Raw genomic sequence first — 9242 nt, 5'->3', positions numbered from 1 at the left:
TTATATCTTATAGACCAATCCTCTCCATTACCTTTCCACCAAATCGATGTCCAGACACTTCCTGCCCTGCAAAAATCCTGAAATAGCCCTGCCTCAGAGAACTTCCAGCGGTGCCCAGCCGCCTCTTCCCAGGGGAGACTGCAAGGCAAGTTCACTCAGCGACGATCTTGCTTCCTCCCTGCTACATGAATTTGATTATGAGACATCTCTAATATTTTCCTTTGTAATTCAATTATTTCCAGAGAGATATTACTTTTATGGCCTAATAAATGATTCTTACTTATTCCATACTATATCTGATGTATTATATGCAAGCAGAGTTAAACAGAAATTACTTTCATTCCAACCACATCTCAACCCCCTTAACAAATTCAAATTATACAATTGATTTCTAATATGTAACACAGCTGATTTCAAATCATTAACTCAATTATTTAACTGCCCAGAATCTATATGCTCTTGACTATGGCACAAATCACTAGCATTTTTATGCTAGTTATGTACATATTGTTCTGTTCATACTTTCATGTAAAGCTATCGCAGCAATAGCAGCAACTGTAATGATATCAACCATCCCCAAAATGCTTATAATAAGCAGTCCAAGAAAGCATCTAGTCCATTTCAAGAATTCTTGTGCCATATGTAAGCAATAACTGGCTTTCAGGAAATGATGGCCAAATTCCACATCATTCTCACAGGTATCCAGATGCCTTTACTTCTTCTGGCCATCACTATTGTTTCTTCATTGATATTCACCTTTACAGTGGAGCCAATTTTTCCTTTTCTCAGGTTTCAGTGGTAGGGCCCTGGATCTTTACAAAGGCATCTGTGTCAACAGTCCTAAAAGGGGTGTTAGTGGAGCGGGCAGGGACATGACAGCCACCTGTTAGTACTAGCAGGTATCCCAGGTGCTTTTTCATAATCTGAGGGTGATTTACAACAGTCCATCAATTCTGTCTTGCTTTTAGTATTTGCAATCCACCCCCAGATAGGGATGGCAGTCTTTAGAGTGACCAGACCCTATTGGTTTAAAACTTTCACTTTTAGCAGGACCTCCCATGCTGCACACAATTGCTTTTTTATATTGCACTTTTGGCCTCTTTCCAGAATTGTGATTAAAATCCAAGGGATACTTGTTTAGAATTTTGCTTTTGCCACAAACTCCACCCAAAGCCAATATTGGTGCTTCCCACATCTAATTCATAGGCTAAGTTAATGTCCACAGTTTACTTTCCTTTTATTATTATTTAAAGCAGCTTACTGGAGGTTTCCCTACTTCCATGAAGGACTTTTCTCTATTAATACATACAATGGTTTTAATATTTGAGCTAAGTGAGGGATGAAAGATTTTCAGTATTCCAACCATATTACAAACTACATTAACATGAGAAAACATTGTACTTTATCAATTACAGCAGAGGTTATAGTTTTGTTTTACCCAACTAAACAACACTGAAGAATTTATTAGAGGAGCAGGGACCTCACAGTCCACCCCAACTGTCTGTCCACCCCAAGCTCTCAAGATAAGATACCATTGTTTCTGCTGTTTCTTTAATTTTGAAAAAAGGATTACTTATTAACATAATGTCATCAGTAGCATTTTTTTTTAGCCACAGATTTCTTCTGCACAGCCAGATTCTTTGCCACAAGGCCAGGGCAGATGGTTGGGCTATATACACAGCCTTGGGGAGGCACTGCAAAAGTCTATTGTTGACTTTTCTACAGGTAGGAGAATGCAGGCTGGCTTGACTTGCCTAAGGAAATACTAAAGAAAGTCTTAGCACATTTTAAAACAAAGTGATAGTGGCATAGTTGGATATTAATTTTTTGCAACAAACTAGCAATATTTGGTACTGCTCCATACTACAATGAATGGTATTACTGCAATTTATGATAAGAAGTTGTTTCTATGACACACACCTTTTTATATTAATTAAAGCCATAATTAATCATATTGTACTTTTGTTTAATATTATGTTGAAATATTGGTAAATTTATACACTCTTAAGCATTCATATGAACCTTTTACTCATACAACTTTAGTTAACAGGGTTTAAAAATCTGGCTAATTTTATAACACTTTTAAACACCTTCCATTCAACTTATAACATATTAAATGAACTCAACTATTTAATTTTTCTTTCAAGGTAAAAAAACAAATCTCTTGTAATTAGTTTGGAATAAAAAGCTACTTTTCAGGATTTGATTTTGAGAAAGCAGGTTTGAAAATTAATTTCCTTTAAAAGAGATGAGACCTTTTTTTCTTTGAACACTGTGGAAATGATGAGGTTAAAGCACAAGAAGCTATTTTGATAAAACAGACTTTCTTTGTATACTGATTATTCAAGATGAAAACTTTTTATAAACTTTTACCAAAACAAGCTAATGACTTGAGAGACTTTGAGAAAGAAGAAAATTTTAACTTTGCATTAGTATACTACTTGGTACTAAAATTTTTAAAACTTTATAGACAGACTCATCAAATCTTGCTTAACTTTAACCATAAAAATTTATTTTCCATTAACCTTCTACACTTTCAGTATTCATTCAGGTTTTGTCACACATTTTATTCTTTCTTAATAATCATTTTTCTTAGGACAAAATCATCTCCTGTTTCATTAACAATAAAAAAACACATTCCGTATATCCCACATACATAAGTTACCAAAACAATTTTGGAAACTTTTCAGGCAACCTTTTTCCAAAATATAATTACTATCAACACTAAACAAACTTGTTAAAATAATGAACTTTTCTTCATTTTAAATACTTAGTAGCATGTAATACCAGAAATAGTCTTTTAGAAGCAGGTTGGAAGGGGAGGCTGGCTGCCAACAAGTTTTCTTGTTATAAAATTACCTTTATTATTATTATTATCAATTCAGGTTTTGTTTAATAATGACTTTTTGCAATTATCCATTTAAGTACCTTAATTAAAACAATGCTTTGTTAAACTTCTTATAATTATTTGTAACCATATAGACTATAATTATATTATTTTAAAACAAATTTTACCTTCACAGGACACATTCCCTTACCCAAAGTTACTACAATACCCTTTATAACTTACCACATGCATTCAAGTTCTGTTCTGCATATGTTCTTTCTGATTTTATGAAGACCAGCTGTCTTATTTTAGGACAAAATACACTTTTTTAAACAAATGTATCAACTTTTAGTTGGCACTTCTACAAAATTTTACTTTTCAAAATATTTATTCAAGTTTTACAACCTTTATTTTGTGAATAAAAATAAACTATTCATTTCAACTTAGGCAAGAACCATTTTTTTATGAAGAGACATAGTAATTTCATTAATTTAGACTTACATTTTTTTAATCATTGTAGAGATCCCATTAACATTTATTTATTTTTTAAATTATTTATTTATTTTTAAAAATTACATTAAAAAAAGTGAGGTCCCATTCAACCCCACCGCCCCCACCCCCCACTTCCCCCACAGCAACACTCTCTCCCATCATCGTGACACATCCATTGCACCTGGTAAGTACATATCTGAGCATCACTGCACCCCATAGTCAATGGTCCACATCATAGCCCACACTCTCCCATGTTCCATCCAGTGGGCCCTGGGGGGATCTACAATGTCCCATACTTGTCCGTGAAGCACCACCCAGGACAACTCCACATCCCGAAACTGCCTCCACATCTCATCTCTTCCTCCCATTCCCCAAAGCCAGCAGCCATCATGGCTACCCTTCCCACACCCATTCCACATTTTTTCTGTGGACATTGGATTGGTTGTGTCCATTGCACATCTATGTCAAGTGGGGGCTTAGATTCCACATGGATACTGGATGCACTCCTCCTGCTTTCAGTTGTAGACACTCTAGGCTCCATGGTGTGGTGGTTGACCTTCTTCAACTCCATGTTAGCTGAGTGGGGTAAGTCCAATAAATCAAAGTGTAGGAGCTGAAGTCTGTTGAGGCTCTGGGCCTGGGTGTCATATTTCAGTCCAGAGATTCAAATCCCCTAAATATATCTTAAACCCCAGCACCAACTACAATTCCAATAAAGTAGCATGCAAGTCTTGTGAAAAGAGACCCCCTCTGAGTCCAATTCCATCACGCAGAAACACCAGCTCCAAAGAAGGGCCATCTGCCATGGCAGTGAACCCCATCTGCCATGACCATAGAACCTGTGGGTCTCTTTATTCCTCAAAAGAACCAATACCTGGGGTTGTATCTACTTTATCTGTCTCTTAGACTCTGCTCAGTTGTGCATAAGGGCATTCCTTCTGACAACCTCCAGACTCTTTTTTAGAGACTCATAGCCTTATATTCTCATTTCTCCTTTCCATTTCCCCCTTACATTAGGTCAAACAGCATTTTGAAGTCACGTTATTATATGTAGACAGGGATATTCTACTGATCCGTGTTGAACCTTTAATTCAAGGTCCTTTTCTAGTTGCATCTTCAGCTGATATGTGGTAGTGATGCCTTGGTGCCAGGAAGGCTCATCCCCGGGTGTCATGTCCCACGCTGGGGGGACTGCACTGCATCTACATGCTGAGTTTGGCTGTGAGAGTGGCCACATTTGAGTAACATGAAGGCTGTCAGGAGGAAAATCCCAGGCACAGTGATACTCTAGGCCTTATTCTTATTGCAGGTGTATAGGCTCAAAAGCATAGCCATAAGTATCAGGAGCCCACTGTTGGGCCCTCCTTCCTTCCTGGTTCTTGCCGTTGCACCTGGGGGACTGCTGCTGCTCCCCCAGGGTCCATGACAGTGACACCCTGACCAGGGGCCCAGTACCCTCCCCCAGCTATTGTTTTTAATTGTTTCCACTATGAGTATATCTAGACATTATTATATACCCTGGGCATATGCCCTGTATAACTCCCTGTCAACCATGTATATCCTGTCAATAACATCCTATATCAGTATTCCTCCACTGCCATTGTTGAACCACTCTGTGATCCAAAACTTCCTGTAAAGTCAATCCCAACATAATGTCAGCTTTACAAGAGTCTTAGATCACCGAAATTCATATATACAATATACAGTACTTCCCCAGATTCACCATAAAACCTTTTCCCTTCCACAGCGATAATCTCTTAACTTGTTCATATCATATTTCCTGAAACTGATGTACAGATTCCGAGACAATAGCTTTCAAACAAGATGACATCTGTGCTTACTATGTGGTCCATACTTTAGGTTGTACAGTTTTCTAAATTTTTTAGTTATCCTATGTTTTGCCTTATGGTTTACATTATTAGTCTCTCGTCCCCTATATGTTTTTGGAGTAATATTACATGTTTTATATTCATCTTCGTGTACTCAAACAAAACTCCTCTCTTGCCCCCATATTTACCTTGTTTCCATCCATTCCACATCCATTTTCCCCTCCCCTTGGGGCCCACAATGCCAGCCAATCTCCGTTTCCCAAGAAGCCATGTCCAGAGATACTTGCAGCAGTATTCAGGGCCTGACTTTCTCAACTGCCCTAATGCCCTGGGAGCCATCCTTTCTCACGAGAGATACAGTTCTCTCTATTTGACGGCATTAGTCCTCCCCAGGATGTGGGTCCACCCCAACTCTCACTTCTTGGGTCTCTTCCCAATGGTACAACCCACCTTGGCAAAATGAGCCTTCAGCTATTTGCCCAGAGTCCGTCCCGCATCAGACCATACCCCCTGAGCATCCTAATCAGGTAACCCTCCTACTTATACTTTGATACGATTTTCTCAACATTTTGTTCTCAACGAACACCTGACACTCTCCCATGTTCATATGTTGCCCCTCCCTCCCCCCAATTTTTGGACAATATTACCCCTCTGCCCTTCCCCAGCCCCCCTTAAACCCACAAAGCCCCACCCGAAGGTAACTCCTTGCTCCCATTTTGTCCCTTCTTTGTGCTCATACTTACCGCCAGCTCATTACAGATTCCACCCCTAGAGACTTTAACTCACATCCTTCCTCCACCCCCCAATTTCCTGTAAGCCTCTTTTCCGGTGTCTAGCTCTCTGAGGCTGTTTGCTTATTTCATATCATTGAGGTCATGTAGTATTTGTCCTTCAATGCCTGGGTTGCTTCACTCAACATAAGATTCTCAAGGTTCATCCATGTTATCACGTGTGATTGTAGTGTATTTGTTCTAACAGCCGAGTAGTATTCCATTGTGTGTATATATCACATTTTATTGATCCACTCATCTGTTAATGGGCATTTGGGTCGATTCCAACTTTTGGCGATAGTGAACAATGCTGCTATGAACATTGGTGTACATATATTGGTTTGTGTCCTTGTTTTCAGATCTGCTGGGTATATACCCAGCAGTGGTATTGCTGGTCATATGGCAAATCTATGGTTAGTTTTTTGAGAAACCGCCAAACTGTCCTCCAGAATGGTTGGATCCTTCTGCATTCCCACCAGCAGTGGATGAGTGTTCCCCTTTCTTCACATCCTCTCCAGCATTTGTATTCTTCCGTTTTTTTCATAGCTGCCAATCTTATGGGAGTAAGATGGTATCTCATTGTAGTTTTGATTTGCATTTCCCTGATAGCTAGAGATTTGGAGCATTTTTTCATGTGCTTTTTAGCCATTTGTATTTCTTCTTTGGAGAAGTGTCTTTAAATCTTTTTCCCATTTTTTAAATGGGTTGTTTATCTTTTTGCTTTCAAGATTTATGAGTTCTTTATATATGCAAGTTATATGCCTCTTATCAGATATATGGTTGCCAAATATTTTCTCCCATTGTGTGGGTTCCCTTTTTACTTTTTGACAAACTCCTTTGAGATGCAGAAGGCTTTAATTTTGAGGAAGTCCCATTTCTCTATTTGTTCTTTTGCTGCTCGTGCTTTTGGTGTGAAATTCATGAAGCCATTTCCTATTACAAGGTCCTGTAGATGTTTCCCTACACTGCTTTCCAAGAAATTTATGGTCTTGGTTCTTATATTTAGGTCTTTGATCCATCTTGAGTCGATTTTTGTATAAGGTGTAAGATGGTAATCCTCTTTCATTCTTTTACATATGGATATCCAGTTCTCCAGGCACCATTTTTTGAATAGGCCATTCTTTCCCAGTTGAAAGGGTTTGGTGGCTTTACTGAATATTATATGACTATATATATGAGGATCTCTATCAGCTCTCAATTCAGTTCCATTGGTCTGTGTGTCTCTCCTTGTGCCAATACCATGCTTTTTTCTCTACTGTAGCTTTGTAGTATGTTTTGAAGTCAGGTAGTGTGATTCCTCCAATTTCGTTTTTCTTTTTTTTTTATTTCAAGATACTTTTATTTTTAAATCATGTCACAACATTAAGCTTTTGGCCCATTCTGATGTTATAATAGCTACAAATGCTTGCTCAGCAGGTCAGAGGCATCCCTTAGAAGTATGTTTGAAAGTGAATAAAAATCCATACAGGGAAATGGATTTGGCCCAGTGGTTAGGGCATCTGTCTATCACATGGGAGGTCTGCGGTTCAAACCCCGGGCCTCCTTGACCCATGTGGAGCTGGCCCATGTGCAGTGCTGATGCACGCAAGGAGTGCCGTGCCACGCAGCGGTGTCCCCCACATAGGGGAGCCCTACGCGCAAGGAGTGCGCCCCATAAGGAGAGCTGCCCAGCCCGAAAGAAAGTGCAGCCTGACCAGGAATGGCACCGCCCACACTTCCCATGCCACTGACGACAACAGAAGCAGACAAAGAAATAAGACACATCAAATAGACACAAAGAACAGACAACCGGGGGAGGGGGGATTAAATAAATAAATAAATAAATACATCTTTTTAAAAAAATCCATATAAAACAAAATAATCAACTACTTTCCATAGGAACACAGGTAAGTGTAACCCCATCTCCTAGTCTTCCTTATTGCTGTGTCTGTGCCAATCCTACTCTTAGAAGGACATTTCAAAACTAGCAGTAATAAGTTAAATGATCCCCCATTCAAGCTAAACTCACAGTTAGCAGCTACAAAAATGGTATTTACACATTAATACTAGCTGGAGCACAAGTGGTCGGGTGGTGCTTCATCCCAGTTTCCCAAGCACAGGAAAAAGACAGAGCACTGGTGTCTTGCTCCTCTACTTTGGGTGGAAACCCCCCGATCTCGATTTGTTGCATGACTTGCCATGCAGGCCCTGACATCACGTAGTAGATGGTTGGCCTCTGGAACCCATTGAAAGTGGAAGCAGTAGCCACAGTGTAAGCCCCCATGTTCTCAAACAGCATCCAGTCACCCACGTGCATTTCCGGCAGGCCACAGCACTCAACAATCCGACCGAGGCCATCACACGTGGGTCCCCATATGCTAGATGAGTAATACTTGTCATCTGGTTTGCATCTCTTTTGCAGAAGAGGCTTTACATGCTCATGACTATAAAGGATACAATTAAATGATCCATATACTCCGTCATTCACATAATACATAAAGGTTTGTTCACTCGATTCATCTTCATCATCAGAGCCTGTGTTCCTTAAATACAATATTTTTTGGCAATGATATTCACTGCAAGTGTGAAAGCTGAAGCAACATAATATCGGCCTGGTTCAGCTATGATTCTCACTCCAGAATCTAACGGGAAATACTTGTCTAATGCTGGATTAATGACACTGGTTATCTCTCCAAATTTAAGCTTCACATCATCAGTTCTGGGAAAGCCATCATCAATATCAAGCAGATACATGCTGAAACCAACCTCAGCTCCCATGTCAAAGACACAGCGGGCATCAGAGATGGCCTGCACAAAAGTTTCAGGATCAGTATAGCCACTTCCCACATGGACGCTGACATCAATGACATTGATATCGAGCTCTTTAGCCCACTCCAAAAGAAGCCTGCTGGTTTTGTGTGTGGCTCCAAATTTAACACTGAGTGGCATACTGCTTTAGAGTCATCGTTGGCAATCCACAAAACCAACTTTTGCCTTTGGATGTGCCCTGGCCACTTTCATCAACTCAACCTCGCTGTCAAAAGTCATCATCTCAACTCCATTATTGGCGGCATACTTAATTTGAGACACTTGTTTACAAGGGTTTGCATAGATTATCCTCTCTGGTGGCACCCCAAGACTCTGTACCAACTGGATTTCAGTCTTGCTAGCTCAATCAAATCCTGTCCCTATGGAAGCCAGTGTCTTCACTATGGCTTTACTGTCATTACATTTGACTGCAAAGAAGGGGGTGACACGAGGAAGAACTTTTAACCATCTCAGATGTTTCTTTAGAATTGTAACTCTTTAGCCCACATTCCTTCGGTTGCAAGCATAGCCATGGAA

At 39.7% G+C, this 9242-nt stretch overlaps 1 pseudogene; it reads right to left on the bottom strand.

The window, feature by feature from the left end:
- Window positions 1-7950: 7950 nt before the first annotated feature.
- On the bottom strand, window positions 7951-9042 carry LOC101436579 (ornithine decarboxylase pseudogene; annotated as a pseudogene).
- Between the last annotated feature and the right edge of the window lie 200 nt (window positions 9043-9242).

The sequence above is a fragment of the Dasypus novemcinctus genome, chromosome 1 (genome assembly GCF_030445035.2).
Source record: "Dasypus novemcinctus isolate mDasNov1 chromosome 1, mDasNov1.1.hap2, whole genome shotgun sequence".
In the NCBI taxonomy this organism is placed as follows: domain Eukaryota; kingdom Metazoa; phylum Chordata; class Mammalia; order Cingulata; family Dasypodidae; genus Dasypus; species Dasypus novemcinctus.
Note: the sequence above shows the minus strand (reverse complement) of the source record. Positions and strands in the feature narration are given on the sequence as shown.